This window comes from Pseudophryne corroboree (assembly GCF_028390025.1).
Source record: "Pseudophryne corroboree isolate aPseCor3 chromosome 7 unlocalized genomic scaffold, aPseCor3.hap2 SUPER_7_unloc_6, whole genome shotgun sequence".
Lineage (NCBI taxonomy): Eukaryota > Metazoa > Chordata > Amphibia > Anura > Myobatrachidae > Pseudophryne > Pseudophryne corroboree.
This window is the reverse complement of record NW_026967615.1, coordinates 312,081-332,073: the sequence shown is the minus strand read 5'-3', so window position 1 is coordinate 332,073 and position 19,993 is coordinate 312,081. Positions and strand designations below refer to the sequence as shown.

At 48.3% G+C, this 19,993-nt stretch overlaps 24 non-coding genes and 4 pseudogenes across 24 annotated transcripts; 15 read left to right on the top strand and 13 right to left on the bottom strand.

Moving 5' to 3' along the window:
* Positions 1-140: 140 nt before the first annotated feature.
* On the top strand, positions 141-304 carry LOC134986830 (U1 spliceosomal RNA). The gene has a single exon (XR_010192603.1). It is a non-coding gene; the product is annotated as a U1 spliceosomal RNA (small nuclear RNA).
* A 152-nt stretch (positions 305-456) lies between these two features.
* LOC134986954 (U1 spliceosomal RNA) lies at positions 457-619 on the top strand. Its single transcript, XR_010192717.1, has one exon. It is a non-coding gene; the product is annotated as a U1 spliceosomal RNA (small nuclear RNA).
* A 675-nt stretch (positions 620-1,294) lies between these two features.
* LOC134986857 (U1 spliceosomal RNA) lies at positions 1,295-1,458 on the top strand. Its single transcript, XR_010192630.1, has one exon. It is a non-coding gene; the product is annotated as a U1 spliceosomal RNA (small nuclear RNA).
* Positions 1,459-1,610: 152 nt separating this feature from the next.
* LOC134986982 (U1 spliceosomal RNA) lies at positions 1,611-1,773 on the top strand. Its single transcript, XR_010192741.1, has one exon. It is a non-coding gene; the product is annotated as a U1 spliceosomal RNA (small nuclear RNA).
* A 673-nt stretch (positions 1,774-2,446) lies between these two features.
* On the top strand, positions 2,447-2,610 carry LOC134987038 (U1 spliceosomal RNA). The gene has a single exon (XR_010192791.1). It is a non-coding gene; the product is annotated as a U1 spliceosomal RNA (small nuclear RNA).
* A 152-nt stretch (positions 2,611-2,762) lies between these two features.
* LOC134986962 (U1 spliceosomal RNA) lies at positions 2,763-2,925 on the top strand. The gene has a single exon (XR_010192726.1). It is a non-coding gene; the product is annotated as a U1 spliceosomal RNA (small nuclear RNA).
* Positions 2,926-3,629: 704 nt separating this feature from the next.
* On the bottom strand, positions 3,630-3,760 carry LOC134987032 (U1 spliceosomal RNA; annotated as a pseudogene).
* A 695-nt stretch (positions 3,761-4,455) lies between these two features.
* Positions 4,456-4,597, bottom strand: LOC134986987 (U1 spliceosomal RNA; annotated as a pseudogene).
* A 152-nt stretch (positions 4,598-4,749) lies between these two features.
* On the bottom strand, positions 4,750-4,913 carry LOC134986855 (U1 spliceosomal RNA). The gene has a single exon (XR_010192628.1). It is a non-coding gene; the product is annotated as a U1 spliceosomal RNA (small nuclear RNA).
* Positions 4,914-5,584: 671 nt separating this feature from the next.
* LOC134987006 (U1 spliceosomal RNA) lies at positions 5,585-5,748 on the bottom strand. Its single transcript, XR_010192763.1, has one exon. It is a non-coding gene; the product is annotated as a U1 spliceosomal RNA (small nuclear RNA).
* A 152-nt stretch (positions 5,749-5,900) lies between these two features.
* LOC134986886 (U1 spliceosomal RNA) lies at positions 5,901-6,064 on the bottom strand. Its single transcript, XR_010192656.1, has one exon. It is a non-coding gene; the product is annotated as a U1 spliceosomal RNA (small nuclear RNA).
* A 692-nt stretch (positions 6,065-6,756) lies between these two features.
* LOC134986949 (U1 spliceosomal RNA) lies at positions 6,757-6,898 on the bottom strand (annotated as a pseudogene).
* A 152-nt stretch (positions 6,899-7,050) lies between these two features.
* Positions 7,051-7,214, bottom strand: LOC134987037 (U1 spliceosomal RNA). The gene has a single exon (XR_010192790.1). It is a non-coding gene; the product is annotated as a U1 spliceosomal RNA (small nuclear RNA).
* Positions 7,215-7,906: 692 nt separating this feature from the next.
* On the bottom strand, positions 7,907-8,048 carry LOC134986950 (U1 spliceosomal RNA; annotated as a pseudogene).
* A 152-nt stretch (positions 8,049-8,200) lies between these two features.
* Positions 8,201-8,364, bottom strand: LOC134986912 (U1 spliceosomal RNA). Its single transcript, XR_010192680.1, has one exon. It is a non-coding gene; the product is annotated as a U1 spliceosomal RNA (small nuclear RNA).
* Positions 8,365-9,035: 671 nt separating this feature from the next.
* Positions 9,036-9,198, bottom strand: LOC134986930 (U1 spliceosomal RNA). Its single transcript, XR_010192697.1, has one exon. It is a non-coding gene; the product is annotated as a U1 spliceosomal RNA (small nuclear RNA).
* A 152-nt stretch (positions 9,199-9,350) lies between these two features.
* LOC134986869 (U1 spliceosomal RNA) lies at positions 9,351-9,514 on the bottom strand. The gene has a single exon (XR_010192640.1). It is a non-coding gene; the product is annotated as a U1 spliceosomal RNA (small nuclear RNA).
* Positions 9,515-10,185: 671 nt separating this feature from the next.
* Positions 10,186-10,348, bottom strand: LOC134986985 (U1 spliceosomal RNA). The gene has a single exon (XR_010192744.1). It is a non-coding gene; the product is annotated as a U1 spliceosomal RNA (small nuclear RNA).
* A 152-nt stretch (positions 10,349-10,500) lies between these two features.
* LOC134987036 (U1 spliceosomal RNA) lies at positions 10,501-10,664 on the bottom strand. Its single transcript, XR_010192789.1, has one exon. It is a non-coding gene; the product is annotated as a U1 spliceosomal RNA (small nuclear RNA).
* Positions 10,665-15,175: 4,511 nt separating this feature from the next.
* Positions 15,176-15,339, top strand: LOC134986888 (U1 spliceosomal RNA). Its single transcript, XR_010192658.1, has one exon. It is a non-coding gene; the product is annotated as a U1 spliceosomal RNA (small nuclear RNA).
* Positions 15,340-15,491: 152 nt separating this feature from the next.
* On the top strand, positions 15,492-15,654 carry LOC134987014 (U1 spliceosomal RNA). Its single transcript, XR_010192771.1, has one exon. It is a non-coding gene; the product is annotated as a U1 spliceosomal RNA (small nuclear RNA).
* Positions 15,655-16,325: 671 nt separating this feature from the next.
* LOC134986863 (U1 spliceosomal RNA) lies at positions 16,326-16,489 on the top strand. The gene has a single exon (XR_010192634.1). It is a non-coding gene; the product is annotated as a U1 spliceosomal RNA (small nuclear RNA).
* A 152-nt stretch (positions 16,490-16,641) lies between these two features.
* LOC134986988 (U1 spliceosomal RNA) lies at positions 16,642-16,804 on the top strand. The gene has a single exon (XR_010192747.1). It is a non-coding gene; the product is annotated as a U1 spliceosomal RNA (small nuclear RNA).
* A 671-nt stretch (positions 16,805-17,475) lies between these two features.
* Positions 17,476-17,639, top strand: LOC134986917 (U1 spliceosomal RNA). Its single transcript, XR_010192685.1, has one exon. It is a non-coding gene; the product is annotated as a U1 spliceosomal RNA (small nuclear RNA).
* Positions 17,640-17,791: 152 nt separating this feature from the next.
* On the top strand, positions 17,792-17,954 carry LOC134986943 (U1 spliceosomal RNA). Its single transcript, XR_010192710.1, has one exon. It is a non-coding gene; the product is annotated as a U1 spliceosomal RNA (small nuclear RNA).
* Positions 17,955-18,625: 671 nt separating this feature from the next.
* Positions 18,626-18,789, top strand: LOC134986904 (U1 spliceosomal RNA). Its single transcript, XR_010192673.1, has one exon. It is a non-coding gene; the product is annotated as a U1 spliceosomal RNA (small nuclear RNA).
* Positions 18,790-18,941: 152 nt separating this feature from the next.
* Positions 18,942-19,104, top strand: LOC134987025 (U1 spliceosomal RNA). Its single transcript, XR_010192782.1, has one exon. It is a non-coding gene; the product is annotated as a U1 spliceosomal RNA (small nuclear RNA).
* A 670-nt stretch (positions 19,105-19,774) lies between these two features.
* Positions 19,775-19,938, top strand: LOC134986875 (U1 spliceosomal RNA). Its single transcript, XR_010192646.1, has one exon. It is a non-coding gene; the product is annotated as a U1 spliceosomal RNA (small nuclear RNA).
* The last annotated feature ends 55 nt before the right edge of the window (positions 19,939-19,993 follow it).

The window sequence follows — 19,993 nt, the reverse complement described above, 5'->3', positions numbered from 1 at the left end:
TCCCATGTTCATTTGAAAATATGTGTTCTCCCTGCAGTTGTTGTCCCCAGATGAGAGTTCCCTTGTGCTGCCTCTGTTGAATCTCCTTTACTTGACAGAGATGTGCCTGAGCAGCGGCCCTCCCCAGCCCTATCCCAATCATACTTATTTTGCATAGGAGATACCATGGTCATGAAGATTGTTCTCCCAGGGTGAGGTTCATTCATTGCATTCTGGGTATGCTGACCCCTGTGATTTCCCCAAATGTGGGAAACTCGACTGCATTATTTGTGGTAGTGGGGGACTGTGTTTGTGTTTTCCTCTGGTCAGCTCTGGTAAAAGTCAGATTTCTTTGTCTCAGATCTTCCTCTAGCCTTGTTCTTCTTTCGAGAGTTCCCTTGTGCTGCCTCAGTTGGATCTCCTTCACTTGACAGGGGGGTGCTTGAGCAGCGACCCTCCCCAGCTCTAGCCCAACTCCTACTTACCTGCCAGGTGAGATACTATGATCATGAAGGTGCTTCTCCCAGGGCAAGGCTCACCCATTGCACTCTGGGTGTGCTGCCCCTGTGATTTCCCCAAATGTGGGAAACTTGACTGCATAATTTGTATTTCCACTGGTCGGCTTTCACATAATTCAGATCTCTTTGTCTCAGGTCTCTCTCCAGCCTAGTTTGCTGTCTGTTTCCACTTCTTTTTTTTTTGAGCCCCTCCCTTCTATACCCTTGTGCACTATCCTGACTTCTCCTCCTGTCTGCTTACTTTGGGCCTTCCAATGCACAATGCAAATTACAGGCAGTGCTGCAGGGCCCACACCCTTTTACTTGCCTTACAGAGCAGCTCTGGAGCTGTTACAGTGCCAAGCTGCTGCAAGAAATCAGCTTGAATGCTTCAGGGGCTGGGGCATTGCCAATATGAGCCCCACACCGAAGGAGGGTGGGGGTGTTTAATGCGAACTAAGGGTCATCCAAGCGCCGCAAAAGGCCGCCATGCCTTGCATACCCCTTTTCTCTTTTCATATGCAGATGAGGGTTCCAGCCAACTTTGGCCCACTGCTTGGATGACATCACTGTATGCAAATCCGTCTTCTGCAGACCTTCCCCCAGGAATGCTTGTACTAGTTGTTGCATTTGGTTTGTTGTTTGGGGGTGCTTCAGTATTAGGCAGCCTTCTACCCTCCCATGTTCATTTGAAAATAAGTGTTCTCCCTGCAGTTGTTGTCCCCAGATGAGAGTTCCCTTGTGCTGCCTCAGTTGAATCTCCTTTACTTGACAGAGATATGCCTGAGCAGCGGCCCTCCCCAGCCCTATCCCAAATCATACTTATTTTGCATTGGAGATACCATGGTCATGAAGATTGTTCTCCCAGGGTGAGGTTCATTCATTGCATTCTGGGTATGCTGACCCCTGTGATTTCCCCAAATGTGGGAAACTTGACTGCATTATTTGTGGTAGTGGGGGACTGTGTTTGTGCTTTCCTCTGGTCAGCTCTGGTAAAAGTCAGATTTCTTTGTCTCAGATCTTCCTCTAGCCTTGTTCTTCTTTCGAGAGTTCCCTTGTGCTGCCTCAGTTGGATCTCCTTCACTTGACAGGGGGGTGCCCGAGCAGTGACCCTCCCCAGCTCTAGCCCAACTCCTACTTACCTGCCAGGTGAGATACTATGATCAGGAAGGTACTTCTCCCAGGGCAAGGCTCACCCATTGCACTCTGGGTGTGCTGCTCCTGCGATTTCCCCTAATGTGGGACACTTAACTGCATAATTTGTGTTTCCACTGGTCGGCTTTCATATAATTCAGATCTCTTTGTCTCAGGTCTCTCTCCAGCCTAGTTTGCTGTCTGTTTCCACTTCTTTTTTTTTGAGCCTCTCCCTTCTATACCCTTGTGCACTATCCTGACTTCTCCTCCTGTCTGCTTACTTTGTGCCTTCCAACGCACAATGCGAACTACAGGTAGTGCTGCAGGGCCCACACCCTTTTACTTGCCTTACAGAGCAGCTCTGGAGCTGTTACAGTGCCAAGCTGCTGTAAGAAATCAGCTTGAATGCTTCAGGGGCTGGGGCATTGCCAACATGAGCCCCACACCGAAGGAGGGTGGGGGTGTTTAATGCGAACTAAGGGTCATCCAAGCACCGCAAAAGGCCGCCATGCCCTGCATACCCCTTTTCTCTTTTCATATGCAGATGAGGGTTCCAGCCAACTTTGGCCCACTGCTTGGATGACATCACTGTATCAAATCCGTCTTCTGCAGACCTTCCCCCAGGAATGCTTGTACTAGTTGTTGCATTTGGTTTGTTGTTTGGAGGTGCTTCAGTATTAGGCAGCCTTCTGCCCTCCCATGTTCATTTGAAAATATGTGTTCTCCCTGCAGTTGTTGTCCCCAGATGAGAGTTCCCTTGTGCTGCCTCAGTTGAATCTCCTTTACTTGACAGAGATATGCCTGAGCAGCGGCCCTCCCCAGCCCTATCCCAAATCATACTTATTTTGCATAGGAGATACCATGGTCATGAAGATTGTTCTCCCAGGGTGAGGTTCATTCATTGCATTCTGGGTATGCTGACCCCTGTGATTTCCCCAAATGTGGGAAACTCGACTGCATTATTTGTGGTAGTGGGGGACTGTGTTTGTGCTTTCCTCTGGTCAGCTCTGGTAAAAGTCAGATTTCTTTGTCTCATTTCTTCCTCTAGCCTTATTCTTCTTTCGAGAGTTCTCTTGTGCTGCCTCAGTTGGATCTCCTTCACTTGACAGGGGGGTGCTTGAGCAGCGACCCTCCCAAGCTCTAGCCCAACTCCTACTTACCTGCCAGGTGAGATACTATGATCATGAAGGTGCTTCTCCCAGGGCAAGGCTCACCCATTGCACTCTGGGTGTGCTGCTCCTGTGATTTCCCCAAATGTGGGAAACTTGACTGCATAATTTGTATTTCCACTGGTCGGCTTTCATATAATTCAGATCTCTTTGTCTCAGGTCTCTCTCCAGCCTAGTTTGCTGTCTGTTTCCACTTCTTTTTTTTTTTGAGCCCCTCCCTTCTATACCCTTGTGCACTATCCTGACTTCTCCTCCTGTCTGCTTACTTTGGGCCTTCCAATGCACATTGCAAACTACAGGCAGTGCTGCAGGGCCCACACCCTTTTACTTGTCTTACAGAGCAGCTCTGGAGCTGTTACAGTGCCAAGCTGCTGCAAGAAATCAGCTTGAATGCTTCAGGGGCTGGGGCATTGCCAACATGAGCCCCACACCGAAGGAGGGTGGGGGTGTTTAATGCGAACTAAGGGTCATCCAAGCGCCGCAAAAGGCCGCCATGCCCTGCATACCCCTTTTTTCTTTTCATATGCAGATGAGGGTTCCAGCCAACTTTGACCCACTGCTTGGATGACATCACCATATGCAAATCCATCTGCTGCAGGCCTTCCCCAAGGAATGCTTGCACTAGTTGTTGCATTTGGTTTGTTGTTTGAAGGTGCTTCAGTATTAGGCAGCCTTCTGCCCTCCCATGTTCATCTGAAAATATGCGTTCTCCCTGCAGTTGTTGTCCCCAGATGAGAGTTCCCTTGTGCTGCCTCAGTTGAATCTCCTTTACTTGACAGAGATATGCCTGAGCAGCGGCCCTCCACAGCCCTATCCCAAATCATACTTATTTTGCATAGGAGATACCATGGTCAATAATGCAGTCGAGTTTCCCACATTTGGGGAAATCATAGGGGTCAGCATACCCAGAATGCAATGAATGATCCTCACCCTGGGAGATCAATCTTCATGACAATGGTATCTCCTATGAAAAATAAGTATGATTTGGGATAGGGCTGGGGAGGGCCGCTGCTCAGGCACATCTCTGTCAAGTAAAGGAGATTCAACTGAGGCAGCACAAGGGAACTCTCATCTGGGGACAACAACTGCAGGGAGAACACATATTTTCAGATGAACATGGGAGGGCAGAAGGCTGCCTAATACTGAAGCACCCCCAAACAACAAACCAAATGCAACAACTAGTACAAGCATTCCTGGGGGAAGGTCTGCAGAAGACGGATTTGCATATGGTGATGTCATCCAAGCAGTGGGCCAAAGTTGGCTGGAACCCTCATCTGCATATGAAAAGAGAAAAGGGGTATGCAGGGCATGGCGGCCTTTTGCGGCGCTTGGATGACCCCTAGTTCGCATTAAACACCCCCACCCTCCTTCGGTGTAGGGCTCATGTTGGCCATGCCCCAGCCCCTGAAGCATTCAAGCTGATTTTTTGCAGCAGCTGGGCACTGTAACAGCTCCAGAGCTGCTCTTTAAGGCAAGTAAAAGGGTGTGGGCCCTGCAGTACTACCTGTAGTTTGCATTGTGCATTGTAAGGCACAAAGTAAGCAGACGGCAAGAGAAGTCAGGATAGTGCACAAGGGTATTGAAGGGAGGGGCTCAAGAAAAAAGAAGTGGAAACAGACAGCAAACTAGGCTGGAGAGAGACCTGAGACAAAGAGATCTGAATTATATGAGAGCCGACCAGGGGAAACACAAATTATGCAGTCAAGTTTCCCACATTTGGGGAAATCATAGGGGCAGCACACCCAGAGTGCAATGGGTGAGCCTTGCCCTGGGAGAAGCAACTTCATGATCATAGTATCTCACCTGGCAGGTAAGTAGGAGTTGGGCTAGAGCTGGGGAGGGTCGCTGCTCGGGCACCCCCCTGTCAAGTGAAGGAGATCCAACTGAGACAGCACAAGGGAACTCTTGAAAGAAGAACAAGGCTAGAGGAAGATCTGAGACAAAGAAATCTGACTTTTACCAGAGATGACCAGAGGAAAGCACAAACACAGTCCCCCACTACCACAAATAATGCAGTCGAGTTTCCCACATTTGGGGAAATCATAGGGGTCAGCATACACAGAATGCAATGAATGAACCTCACCCTGGGAGAACAATCTTCATGACCATGGTATCTCCTATGCAAAATAAGTATGATTTGGGATAGGGCTTGGGAGGACCGCTGCTCAGGCACATCTCTGTCAAGTAAAGGAGATTCAACTGAGGCAGCACAAGGGAACTCTCATCTGGGGACAACAACTGCAGGGAGAACACATATTTTCAGATGAACATGGGAGGGCAGAAGGCCGCCTAATACTGAAGCACCCCCAAACAACAAACCAAATGCAACAACTAGTGCAAGCATTCCTGGGGGAAGGCCTGCAGCAAATGGATTTGCATATGGTGATGTCATCCAAGCAGTGGGTCAAAGTTGGCTTCAACCCTCATCTGCATATGAAAAGAGAAAAGGGGCGTGCAGGGCATGGTGGCCTTTTGCGGCACTTGGATGACCCCTAGTTCGCATTAAACACCTCCACCCTCCTTCGGTGTGGGGCTCATGTTGGCTATGCCCCAGCCCCTGAAGCATACAAGCTGATTTCTTACAGCAGCTGGGCACTGTAACAGCTCCAGAGCTGCTCTGTAAGGCAAATAAAAGGTTGTGGGACCTGCAGCACTACCTGTAGTTCGCATTGTGCGTTGGAAGGCACAAAGTAAGCAGACGGGAGAAGTCAGGATAATGCGCAAGGGCATAGAAGGGAACGGCTCAAGAAAAGAGAAGTGGAAACAGACAGCAAACTAGGCTGGAGAGAGACCTGATACAAAGAGATCTGAATTATACGAGAGCCGACCAGAGGAAACACAAAATTATGCAGTCAAGTGTCCCACATTTTGGGAAATCACAGGAGCAGCACACCCAGAGTGCAATGGGTGAGCCTTGCCCTGGGAGAAGCACCTTCCTGATCATAGTATCTCACCTGGCAGGTAAGTAGGAGTTGGGCTAGAGCTGGGGAGGGTCGCTGCTCGGGCACCCCCCTGTCAAGTGAAGGAGATCCAACTGAGGCAGCACAAGGGAACTCTCGAAAGAAGAACAAGGCTAGAGGAAGATCTAAGACAAAGAAATTTGACTTTTACCAGAGCTGACCAGAGGAAAGCACAAACACAGTCCTCCACTACCACAAATAATGCAGTCGAGTTTCCCACATTTGGGGAAATTATAGGGGTCAGCATACCCAGAATGCAATGAATGAACCTCACCCTGGGAGATCAATCTTCATGACCATGGTATCTCCTATGCAAAATAAGTATGATTTGGGATAGGGCTGGGGAGGGCCGCTGCTCAGGCACATCTCTGTCAAGTAAAGGAGATTCAACTGAGGCAGCACAAGGGAACTCTCATCTGGGGACAGCAACTGCAGGGAGAACACATATTTTCAGATGAACATGGGAGGGCAGAAGGCTGCCTAATACTGAAGCACCCCCAAACAACAAACCAAATGCAACAACTAGTGCAAGCATTCCTTGGGGAAGTCCTGCAGCAGATGGATTTGCATATGGTGATGTCATCCAAGCAGTGGGTCAAAGTTGGCTTCAACCCTCGTCTGCATATGAAAAGAGAAAAGGGGCGTGCAGGGCATGGCGGCCTTTTGCGGCGCTTGGATGACCCCTAGCTCGCATTAAACACCTCCACCCTCCTTCGGTGTGGGGCTCATATTGGCTATGCCCAAGCCCCTGAAGCATTCAAGCTGATTTCTTGCAGCAGCTGGGCACTGTAACAGCTCCAGAGCTACTCTGTAAGGCAAGTAAAAGGGCGTGGGCCCTGCAGCACTACCTGTAGTTTGCATTGTGCGTTGGAAGGCACAAAGTAAGCAGACGGGATAAGTCAGGATAGTGCGCAAGGGCATAGAAGGGAGCAGCTCAAGAAAAGAGAAGTGGAAACAGACAGCAAACTAGGCTGGAGAGAGACCTGAGACAAAGAGATTTGAATTATACGAGAGCCGACCAGGGGAAACACAAATTATGCAGTCAAGTTTCCCACATTTGGGGAAATCACAGGAGCAGCACACCCAGAGTGCAATGGGTGAGCCTTGCCCTGGGAGAAGCACCTTCATGATCATAGTATCTCACCTGGCAGGTAAGTAGGAGTTGGGCTAGAGCTGGGGAGGGTCGCTGCTCGGGCACCCCCCTGTCAAGTGAAGGAGATCCAACTTAGGCAGCGCAAGGGAACTCTCGAAAGAAGAACAAGGCTAGAGGAAAATCTGAGACAAATAAATCTGACTTTTACCAGAGCTGACCAGAGGAAAGCACAAACACAGTCCCCCACTACCACAAATAATGCAGTCGAGTTTCCCACATTTGGGGAAATCACAGGGGTCAGCATACCCAGAATGCAATGAATGAACCTCACCCTGGGAGAACAATCTTCATGACCATGGTATCTCCTATGCAAAATAAGTATGATTTGGGATAGGGCTGGGGAGGGCCGCTGCTCAGGCACATCTCTGTCAAGTAAAGGAGATTCAACTGAGGCAGCACAAGGGAACTCTCATCTGGGGACAACAACTCCAGGGAGAACACATATTTTCAGATGAACATGGGAGGGCAGAAGGCTGCCTAATACTGAAGCACCCCCAAACAACAAACCAAATGCAACAACTAGTGCAAGCATTCCTGGGGGAAGGCCTGCAGCAGATGGATTTGCATATGGTGATGTCATCCAAGCAGTGAGTCAAAGTTGGCTTCAACCCTCGTCTGCATATGAAAAGAGAAAAGGGGCGTGCAGGGCATGGCGGCCTTTTGCGGCGCTTGGATGACCCCTAGTTCGCATTAAACACCTCCACCCTCCTTCGGTGTGGGGCTCATGTTGGCTATGCCCCAGCCCCTGAAGCATTCAAGCTGATTTCTTGCAGCAGCTGGGCACTGTAACAGCTCCAGAGCTGCTCTGTAAGGCAAGTAAAAGGGTGTGGGCCCTGCAGCACTACCTGTAGTTCGCATTGTGCGTTGGAAGGCACAAATTAAGCAGACGGGAGAAGTCAGGATAGTGCGCAAGGGCATAGAAGGGAGCGGCTCAAGAAAAGAGAAGTGGAAACAGACAGCAAACTAGGCTGGAGAGAGACCTGAGACAAAGAGATCAGAATTATACGAGAGCCGACCAGGGGAAACACAAATTATGCAGTCAAGTTTCCCACATTTGGGGAAATCACAGGAGCAGCACACCCAGAGTGCAATGGGTGAGCCTTGCCCTGGGAGAAGCACCTTCATGATCATAGTATCTCACCTGGCAGGTAAGTAGGAGTTGGGCTAGAGCTGGGGAGGGTCGCTGCTCGGGCACCCCCCTGTCAAGTGAAGGAGATCCAACTGAGGCAGCACAAGGAAACTCTCGAAAGAAGAACAAGGCTAGAGGAAGATCTGAGACAAATAAATCTGACTTTTACCAGAGCTGACCAGAGGAAAGAACAAACACAGTCCCCCACTACCACAAATAATGCAGTCGAGTTTCCCACATTTGGGGAAATCATACAGGTCAGCATACCCAGAATGCAATGAATGAACCTCTCCCTGGGAGAACAATCTTCATGACCATGGTATCTCCTATGCAAAATAAGTATGATTTGGGATAGGGGTGGGGAGGGCCGCTGCTCAGGCACATCTCTGTCAAGTAAAGGAGATTCAACTGAGGCAGCACAAGGGAACTCTCATCTGGGGACAACAACTGCAGGGAGAACACATATTTTCAGATGAACATGGGAGGGCAGAAGGCTACCTAATACTGAAGCACCCCCAAACAACAAACCAAATGCAACAACTAGTGCAAGCATTCCTGGGGGAAGGCCTGCAGCAGATGGATTTGCATATGGTGATGTCATCCAAGCAGTGGGTCAAAGTTGGCTTCAACCCTCGTCTGCATATGAAAAGAGAAAAGGGGCGTGCAGGGCATGGCAGCCTTTTGCGGCGCTTGGATGACCCCTAGTTCGCATTAAACACCTCCACCCTCCTTCGGTGTGGGGCTCATGTTGGCTATGCCCCAGCCCCTGAAGCATTCAAGCTGATTTCTTGCAGCAGCTGGGCACTGTAACAGCTCCAGAACTGCTCTGTAAGGCAAATAAAAGGTTGTGGGACCTGCAGCACTACCTGTAGTTCGCATTGTGCGTTGGAAGGCACAAAGTAAGCAGACGGGAGAAGTCAGGATAGTGCGCAAGGGCATAGAAGGGAGCAGCTCAAAAAAAGAGAAGTGGAAACAGACAGCAAACTAGGCTGGAGAGAGACCTGAGACAAAGAGATCTGAATTATGCGAGAGCCGACCAGAGGAAACACAAATTATGCAGTCAAGTGTCCCACATTTGGGGAAATCACAGGAGCAGCACACCCAGAGTGCAATGGGTGAGCCTTGCCCTGGGAGAAGCACCTTCCTGATCATAGTATCTCACCTGGCAGGTAAGTAGGAGTGGAGCAAGAGCTGGGGAGGGTCGCTGCTCGGGCACCCCCCTGTCAAGTGAAGGAGATCCAACTGAGGTAGCACAAGGGAAGTCTCGGAAGAAGTACAAAGCTAGAGGAAGATCTGAGACAAAGAAATCTGACTTTTACCAGAGATGACCAGAGGAAAGCACAAACACAGTCCCCCACTACCACAAATAATGCAGTCGAGTTTCCCACATTTGGGGAAATCACAGGGGTCAGCATACCCAGAAAGCAATGACTGAACCTCACCCTGGGAGAACAATCTTCATGACCATGGTATCTCCTATGCAAAATAAGTATGATTTGGGATAGGGCTGGGGAGGGCCGCTGCTCAGGCACATCTCTGACAAGTAAAGGAGATTCAACTGAGGCAGCACAAGGGAACTCTCATCTGGGGACAACAACTCCAGGGAGAACACATATTTTCAGATGAACATAGGAGGGCAGAAGGTTGCCTAATACTGAAGCACCCCCAAACAACAAACCAAATGCAACAACTTGTGCAAGCATTCCTGGGGGAAGGCCTGCAGCAGATGGATTTGCATATGGTGATGTCATCCAAGCAGTGGGTCAAAGTTGGCCTCAACCCTCGTCTGCATATGAAAAGAGAAAAGGGGCGTGCAGGGCATGGCGGCCCTTTGCGGCGCTTGGATGACCCCTAGTTCGCATTAAACACCTCCACCCTCCTTCGGTGTGGGGCTCATGTTGGCTATGCCCCAGCCCCTGAAGCATTCAAGCTGATTTCTTGCAGCAGCTGGGCACTGTAACAGCTCCAGAGCTACTCTGTAAGGCAAGTAAAAGGGCGTGGGCCCTGCAGCACTACCTGTAGTTTGCATTGTGCATTGGAAGGCACAAAGCAAGCAGACGGGAGAAGTCAGGATAGTGCGCAAGGGCATATAAGGGAGCGGCTCAAGAAAAGAGAAGTGGAAACAGACAGCAAACTAGGCTGGAGAGAGACCTGAGACAAAGAGATCTGAATTATACGAGAGCCGACCAGGGGAAACACAAATTATGCAGTCAAGTTTCCCACATTTGGGGAAATCACATGAGCAGCACACCCAGAGTGCAATGGGTGAGCCTTGCCCTGGGAGAAGCACCTTCATGATCATAGTATCTCACCTGGCAGGTAAGTAGGAGTTGGGCTAGAGCTGGGGAGGGTTGCTGCTCGGGCACCCCCCTGTCAAGTGAAGGAGATTCAACTGAGGCAGCACAAGAGAACTCTCGAAAGAAGAACAAGGCTAGAGGAAGATCTGAGACAAAGAAATCTGGCTTTTACCAGAGCTGACCAGAGGAAAGCACAAACACAGTCCCCCACTACCACAAATAATGCAGTTGAGTTTCCCACATTTGGGGAAATCACAGGGGTCAGCATACCCAGAATGCAATGTATGAACCTCACCCTGGGAGAACAATCTTCATGACCATGGTATCTCCTATGCAAAATAAGTATGATTTGGGATAGGGCTGGGGAGGGCCGCTGCTCAGGCACATCTCTGTCAAGTAAAGGAGATTCAACTGAGGCAGCACAAGGGAACTCTCATCTGGGGACAACAACTACAGGGAGAACACATATTTTCAGATGAACATGGGAGGGCAGAAGGCTGTCTAATACTGAAGCACAGGGGTGTATCTAGAGGTCCGTGTTCCCCTGGCAAAGTAAGGGGCTGGCGCCCCCCCCCCCCCCTACACACATTTGGAAAAAGGTGTGAGTATTGGAAATGGGGCATGTGGGGGAAGGGCATGAACACAATAGTACTTCCAATTCAAATTATGCCACACAGTAGTGTCCCTCATTCACATTACACCGCACAGTAGTGTCTCATATTCATGTTACACCATCCCTCCCCTCTAAACCCACCTTTCCCACAGCCTGACTTTAACCCACCCCTCCCCCAAAGCCTCTTCAATGGTGCCTAACCCTAACACACCCTTCCTAATCTCCCTCCCTGCAGCCTAACCCTAGCCCTCCAGCCCTCGCAGCCTAACCCTAACCCTCCCACGTGGCTTGCCAGTGGAGACTTTTGCACCAACTTGATCCGGATTTTGGCATTCTGCATCGCTATCTATGTTGGGATGCCAGCATCAGCATTCCGAGCGGTTTCGGGATGCTGGCGTCAGCTTTCCAACCGCCGGGATGCCAAACGCCCGCATCTTGAATGTATCCTGAATGAAATGCTAATGAGATGCTGTGAGATGAGCCTCAAGTGTACCCAGCCATTAACCAAACACCATTAGTTGGATGGTAGAAGTGCTTCCTGTTAGAAAAAACATCAGGGTGCCATCACTTCCAAGACATTTCCTTGAACATGGCCTTGAAATAGGTAAGATATGTATTTTCTTTATTACACTCAACAGGTTAAAGTTTTCACTTACTTACTATTTATTTACATCTAACATGCATGAAAATCGTGTAGTTTTCCAGGTACTACAGTACCTTCTCCCAAACACTGCCACTTTTTTATTATCTTCAACAACAAATAGATCTATAGCACTGTGTCCATACTTGCCTACCTGACCCTCTCCATGAGGGAGAAAATGCTCTGTTCCTGGACTTTCCTGGTAATGTTTGATTTGCATCACCTGTGGTGAGCTAGTTAATTGATAAGAAAGGTGTTTCACCACAGGTGATGGCAATCATACATTACCAGGAAACTCCAGGAACAGAGCATTTTCTCCCTCATGGAGTGGGTCAGGTAGGCAAGTATGACCTAGTCAGAGTCTGTTACTGCCGCCGCTGCTCCAGCGTCCGTCAGCACCGCACTGCACTAGTGATCAGACTAGTGTCCGGCAGCACCGCACTTGTAATCAGACTCACAATAAACTACAGTTCCCAGCAGCCCTTGCTGCCGGGAGCTCCCAGCAACAAGGGCTGCTGGGAGCTGTAGTTTATTTTGAGTCTGAATACAAGTGCAGTGCTGCTGGACAACAGCGCCGCTCCAGCAGTAACAGACTCCCACCAGGTACAGTCTGACAGTACTGCTTTTCTATTCTTTGTCCATGGGAGGGGCAGCCAGGCGGCGCCCCCTCCTTGCCTGGTGCCCCTGGCGAGTGCCATCCTGGCCAATAGGTAGATACACCCCTGCTGAAGCACCCCCAAACAACAAAACAAATGCAACAACTAGTACAAGCATTCCTGGGGGAAGGCCTGCAGCAGATGGATTTGCATATGGTGATGTCATCCAAGTAGTGGGTCAAAGTTGGCTTCAACCCTCGTCTGCATATGAAAAGAGAAAAGGGGCGTGCAGGGCATGGCGGCCTTTTGCGGCGCTTGGATGACCCCTAGTTCGCATTAAACACCTCCACCCTACTTCGGTGTGGGGCTCATGTTGGCTATGCCCCAGCCCCTGAAGAATTCAAGCTGATTACTTGCAGCAGCTGGGCACTGTAATAGCTCCAGAGCTGCTCTGTAAGGCAAGTAAAAGGGTGTGGGCCCTGCAGCACTACCTGTAGTTAGCATTGTGCGTTGGAAGGCACAAAGAAAGCAGACGGGAGCCCACGCCCTTTTACTTGCCTTACAGAGTAGCTCTGGAGCTGTTACAGTGCCAAGCTGCTGCAAGAAATCAGCTTGAATGCTTCAGGGGCTGGGGCATGGCCAACATGAGCCCCACACCGAAGGAGGGTGGGGGTGTTTAATGCAAACTAGGGGTCATCCAAGCGCCGCAAAAGGCCGCCATGCCCTGCATACCCCTTTTCTCTTTTCATATGCAGATGAGGGTTACAGCCAACTTTGGCCCACTGCTTGGCTGACATCACCGTATGCAAATCCATCTTCTGCAGACCTTCCCCAAGGAATGCTTGCACTAGTTGTTGCATTTGGTTTGTTGTTTGGGGGTGCTTCAGTATTAGGCAGCCTTCTGCCCTCCCATGTTCATCTGAAAATATGTGTTCTCCCTGCAGTTGTTGTCCCCAGATGAGAGTTCCCTTGTGCTGCCTCAGTTGAATCTCCTTTACATGACAAGGGAGGCATTTTGGATTTTTTCTTTGGGTACCCTTACACCTGATGGTCTGAATGAGAGCATCGAACTGAACAACATTGGCAGTCTCTGAAGATTTTATCTATTGTTTTACCTAATATATTATTTATTGAATATCCATTTATTGTATGTTTAATAAATAAACAAAATTATTAGAAGTAGCTATTTTGGGAACAGCTTTCCTCTTAGGATGAAACTGTATAATCCTGTTGTGTGTGTTCCTTTAAAGTTCTTTAGTAAAATCCACTAGTAATGATGAACATCAGATTTCTTCCTCCATCCTCTTTTTACACTTTCTCTTGGTTCTATATATATATATATATATTTATTTTTATTTTATTTTTTTCCCCTCCTTCTCCCAAAAGGCCACTCTCCCTCCCCCCCCCTCCCTGTTTTAAATTTTAAAATCTTTAAATCTTTAAATCTTCGAATCCTTAAATTGTCTGTTTAATATTTATTTTTTATTCAATTCTTTTTGTTGTTTAAGCAGCAATGTAATTATTCCAGGGGTTAAAATAATGAAATATAGAAATAATATTAACAAAAATTAAAGGTAAAAATGAATTGATAGAATGATCCCATTAAAAGTAAATAAATAATATGGATGTTAAGCTGAGCGGGTTGGATTCGAACATGGGACTCGCTGCATAGATTGCAGGTGATGTTTCCCCTACGCCACAAGAGCAGCTTTACTAGTAGCATAGATTTATGTTACCCTAAAAGGTTTTATATAAGTAAATGGGGATCGTTAGTGCTGAGTTTCTGAATTATGTATATGTGATTATAGATATGAGGTATTGATTGAAAGATTAGAGGTTAATCTGTATATAGATTATATATTTTCTGTTATTTTTTAAACCACCTTGTTGCTTATTTTATTATTATTTTTAATCACCATGTTGCTTATTTTTATATTATGAAATGCCTTTATATGTGCAATTGCAATTAGAAAGTTGTTCCATATATGAGTCATTACATGTATGCATCCAATTAGTATATGTATGTATCCAATCAACTAATTAGTAATGCTATTGGTCCGGTGCATTTTAAAAAGAGCCTGCTAGGCTGCTGATGTATCCTCTGACGAAACCGCTCTTTGATAACAGCGGAGAAACGCGTAAGAAGGTGACTACCGGACACTCTGATTGCTGAGATATAAGCCCGTTCATGAACGAGCTACATCACGGCGGACGTCTGATGTAAAGACAGCGGTGAAGGGGAAAAAGCAATTTGAGAGCGAGCAAAAGGAGGTCTCTACCCCACGGCAGGGAGGAATATCCCGACCGCGAGTGCCAATAAGATCCAGCCACGGTTAACGGGGGTCGTAGCATACCGCTGTGTTTCACCAACCATCACAGCGCTCTCCCCCTGTTTTCTTTCATTACTCACGTGAGTTACATATGAACTTTAACTGCAGTAAATAAGAGGCGTTGGTTACAACTGTTGCTGTTCATCCACAAGAAGGAATTTAATGTATCAATTACAATTGGAAAGTAACGATTAAATTACAACAGCTGTATCCAGGAGGATTTTTTGGACACTTTAATAGACATTCCGTTGTCATCAAGTGCAATATGAAATAGATACTGATTACATTTATATATGGATAGTGGTGCCTATATATGTTGACTCCATTGTATTTTATTGAATGTGGGTTTCTTCTGTCTATATATATTTTTTAAAAATAAAGAGTTTGTATATTTTATTTTTTGCGATCCCTTGATAACAAGTGTGATTATCTTTAAAATTTGGTTTATTATTGGTAGAACAGTACTACCTATGGGAGCAGCATTTTATAATATATGGTGAAAATTAATAGATGTATAAAGATTAAAAAAGCAACAAATTGGTGAAATAGATACGTTTTGATAGGAGCGCTGGGTTCTATATATATATATTGACATTTGGTTATATATATGTATAGACTTTATAAATTCTTGACAGAGATGTGCCTGAGCAGCGGCCCTCCCCAGCCCTATCCCAAATCATACTTATTTTGCATAGGAGATACCATGGTCATGAAGATTGTTCTCCCAGGGTGAGGTTCATTCATTGCATTCTGGATATGCTGATCCCTGTGATTTCCCCAAATGTGGGAAACTGGACTGCATTATTTGTGGTAGTGAGGGACTGTGTTTGTGCTTTCCTCTGGTCAGCTCTGGTAAAAGTCAGATTTCTTTGTCTCAGATCTTCCTCTAGCCTTGTTCTTCTTTCGAGAGTTCCCTTGTGCTGCCTCAGTTGGATCTCCTTCACTTGACAGGGGGGTGCCCGAGCAGCGACCCTCCCCAGCTCTAGCCCAACTCCTACTTACCTGCCTGGTGAGATACTATGATCATGAAGGTGCTTCTCCCAGGGCAAGGCTCACCCATTGCACTCTGGGTGTGCTGCTCCTGCGGTTTCCCCAAATGTTGGACACTTGACTGCATAATTTGTGTTTCCCCTGGTCGGCTCTCGTATAATTCAGATCTCTTTGTCTCAGGTCTCTCTCCAGCCTAGTTTGCTGTCTGTTTCCACTTCTCTTTTCTTGAGCCGCTCCCTTCTATGCCCTTGCGCACTATCCTGACTTCTCCCGTCTGCTTACTTTGTGCCTTCCAACGCACAATGCAAACTACAGGTAGTGCTGCAGGGCCCACGCCCTTTTACTTGCCTTACAGAGCAGCTCTGGAGCTGTTACAGTGCCCAGCTGCTGCAAGAAATCAGCTTAAATGCTTCAGGGGCTGGGGCATAGCCAACAAGAGCCCCACACCGAAGGAGGGTGGAGGTGTTTAATGCGAACTAGGGGTCATCCAAGCGCCGCAAAAGGCCGCCATGCCCTGCATGCCCCTTTTCTCTTTTCATATGCAGACGAGGGTTGAAGCCAACTTTGACCCACTGCTTGGATGACATCACCATATGCAAATCCATCTGCTGCATGCCTTCCCCCGGGAATGCTTGCACTAGTTGTTGCATTTGGTTTGTTGTTTGGGGGTGCTTCAGTATTAGGCAGCCTTCTGCCCTACCATGTTCATCTGAAAATATGTGTTCTCCCTGCAGTTGTTGTCCCCAGATGAGAGTTCCCTTGTGCTGCCTCAGTTGAATCTCCTTTACTTGACAGAGATGTGCCTGAGCAGCGGCCCTCCCCAGCCCTATCCCAAATCATACTTATTTTGCATAGGAGATACCATTTTCATGAAGATTGTTCTCCCAGGGTGAGGTTCATTCATTGCATTCTGGATATGCTGATCCCTGTGATTTCCCCAAATGTGGGAAACTCGACTGCATTATTTGTGGTAGTGGGGGACTGTGTTTGTGCTTTCCTCTGGTCAGCTCTGGTAAAAGTTAGATTTATTTGTCTCAGATTTTCCTCTAGCCTTGTTCTTCTTTCGAGAGTTCCCTTGTGCTGCCTCAGTTGGATCTCCTTCACTTGACAGGGGGGTGCCCGAGCAGCGACCCTCCCCAGCTCTAGCCCAACTCCTACTTACCTGCCAGGTGAGATACTATGATCATGAAGGTGCTTCTCCGAGGGCAAGGCTCACCCATTGCACTCTGGGGGTGCTGCTCCTGTGATTTCCCCAAATGTGGGAAACTTGACTGCATAATTTGTGTTTCCCCTGGTCGGCTCTCGTATAATTCAGATCTCTTTGTCTCAGGTCTCTCTCCAGCCTAGTTTGCTGTCTGTTTCCACTTCTGTTTTCTTGAGCCGCTCCCTTCTATGCCCTTGCGCACTATCCTGACTTCTCCCGTCTGCTTACTTTGTGCCTTCCAACGCACAATGCAAACTACAGGTAGTGCTGCAGGGCCCACGCCCTTTTACTTGCCTTACAGAGCAGCTCTGGAGCTGTTACAGTGCCCAGCTGCTGCAAGAAATCAGCTTGAATGCTTCAGGGGCTGGGGCATAGCCAACATGAGCCCCACACCGAAGGAGGGTGGAGGTGTTTAATGCGAACTAGGGGTCATCCAAGCGCTGCAAAAGGCCGCCATGCCCTGCACGCCCCTTTTTTCTTTTCATATGCAGACGAGGGTTGAAGCCAACTTTGACCAACTGCTTGGATGACATCACCATATGCAAATCCATCTGCTGCAGGCCTTCCCCCAGGAATGCTTGCACTAGTTGTTGCATTTGGTTTGTTGTTTGGGGGTGCTTCAGTATTAGGCAGCCTTCTGCCCTACCATGTTCATCTGAAAATATGTGTTCTCCCTGCAGTTGTTGTCCCCAGATGAGAGTTCCCTTGTGCTGCCTCAGTTGAATCTCCTTTACTTGACAGAGATGTGCCTGAGCAGCGGCCCTCCCCAGCCCTATCCCAAATCATACTTATTTTGCATAGGAGATACCATGGTCATGAAGATTGTTCTCCCAGGGTGAGGTTCATTCATTGCATTCTGGGTATGCTGACCCGTATGATTTCCCCAAATGTGGGAAACTCGACTGCATTATTTGTGGTGGTGGGGGACTGTGTTTGTTCTTTCCACTAGTCAGCTCTTGTAAAAGTCAGATTTATTTGTCTCAGATCTTCCTCTAGCCTTGTTCTTCTTTCGAGAGTTTCCTTGTGCTGCCTCAGTTGGATCTCCTTCACTTGACAGGGGGGTGCCCGAGCAGCGACCCTCCCCAGCTCTAGCCCAACTCCTACTTACCTGCCAGGTGAGATACTATGATCATGAAGGTGCTTCTCCCAGGGCAAGGCTCACCCATTGCACTCTGGGTGTGCTGCTCCTGCGATTTCCCCAAATGTGAGACACTTGACTGCATAATTTGTGTTTCCTCTGGTCAGCTCTCGTATAATTCAGATCTCTTTGTATCAGGTCTCTCTCCAGCCTAGTTTGCTGTCTGTTTCCACTTCTCTTTTCTTGAGCCGTTACCTTCTATGCCCTTGCGCATTATCCTGACTTCTCCCGTCTGCTTAATTTGTGCCTTCCAACGCACAATGCGAACTACAGGTAGTGCTGCAGGGCCCACACCCTTTTACTTGCCTTACAGAGCAGCTCTGGAGCTGTTACAGTGCCCAGCTGCTGCAAGAAATCAGCTTGAATGCTTCAGGGGCTGGGGCATAGCCAACATGAGCCCCACACCGAAGGAGGGTGGAGGTGTTTAATGCGAACTAGGGGTCATCCAAGCGCCGCAAAAGGCCGCCATGCCCTGCATACCCCTTTTCTCTTTTCATATGCAGATGAGGGTTCCAGCCAATTTTAGCCCACTGCTTGGATGACATCACCGTATGCAAATCCGTCTTCTGCAGACCTTCCCCCATTAATGCTTGTACTAGTTGTTGCATTTGGTTTGTTGTTTGGGGGTGCTTCAGTATTAGGCAGCCTTCAGCCCTCCCATGTTCATTTGAAAATATGTGTTCTCCCTGCAGTTGTTGTCCCCAGATGAGAGTTCCCTTGTGCTGCCTCAGTTGAATCTTCTTTACTTGACAGAGATGTGCCTGAGCAGCGGCCCTCCCCAGCCCTATCCCAAAACATACTTATTTTGTATAGGAGATACCATGGTCATGAAGATTGTTCTCCCAGGGTGAGGTTCATTCATTGCATTCTGGGAATGCTGACCCCTGTGATTTCCCCAAATGTGGGAAACTCGACTGCATTTTATGTGGTAGTGGGGGACTGTGTTTGTGCTTTCCTCTGGTCAGCTCTGGTAAAAGTCAGATTTCTTTGTCTCAGATCTTCCTCTAGCCTTGTTCTTCTTTCGAGAGTTCCCTTGTGCTGCCTCAGTTGGATCTCCTTCACTTGACAGGGGGGTGCCCGAGCAGCGACCCTCCCCAGCTCTAGCCCATCTCCTACTTACCTGCCAGGTGAGATACTATGATCAGGAAGGTGCTTCTCCCAGGGCAAGGCTCACCCATTGCACTCTGGGTGTGCTGCTAAACTGATTTCCCCAAATGTGGGACACTTGACTGCATAATTTGTGTTTCCTCTGGTCGGCTCTCGTATAATTCAGATCTCTTTGTCTCAGGTCTCTCTCCAGCCTAGTTTGCTGTCTGTTTCCACTTCTCTTTTATTGAGCCGCTCCCTTCTATGCCCTTGCGCACTATCCTGACTTCTCCCGTCTGCTTACTTTGTGCCTTCCAACGCACAATGCGAACTACAGGTAGTGCTGCAGGTCCCACACCCTTTTATTTGCCTTACAGAGCAGCTCTGGAGCTGTTACAGTGCCCAGCTGCTGCAAGAAATCAGCTTGAATGCTTCAGGGGCTGGGGCATAGCCAACATGAGCCCCACACCGAAGGAGGGTGGAGGTGTTTAATGCGAACTAGGGGTCATCCAAGCGCCGCAAAAGGCCGCCATGCCCTGCACGCCCCTTTTCTCTTTTCATATGCAGACGAGGGTTGAAGCCAACTTTGACCCACTGCTTGGATGACATCACCATATGCAAATCCATCTGCTGCAGGCCTTCCCCCAGGAATGCTTGCCTAGTTGTTGCATTTGGTTTGTTGTTTGGGGGTGCTTCAGTATTAGGCAGCCTTCTGCCCTCCCATGTTCATCTGAAAATATGTGTTCTCCCTGCAGTTGTTGTCCCCAGATGAGAGTTCCCTTGTGCTGCCTCAGTTGAATCTCCTTTACTTGACAGAGATGTGCCTGAGCAGCGGCCCTCCCCAGCCCTATCCCAAATCATACTTATTTTGCATAGGAGATACCATGGTCATGAAGATTGTTCTCCCAGGGTGAGGTTCATTCATTGCATTCTGGGTATGCTGACCCCTGTGATTTCCCCAAATGTGGGAAACTAGACTGCATTATTTGTGGTAGTGGGGGACTGTGTTTGTGCTTTCCTCTGGTCAGCTCTGGTAAAAGTCAGATTTCTTTGTCTCAGATCTTCCTCTAGTCTTGTT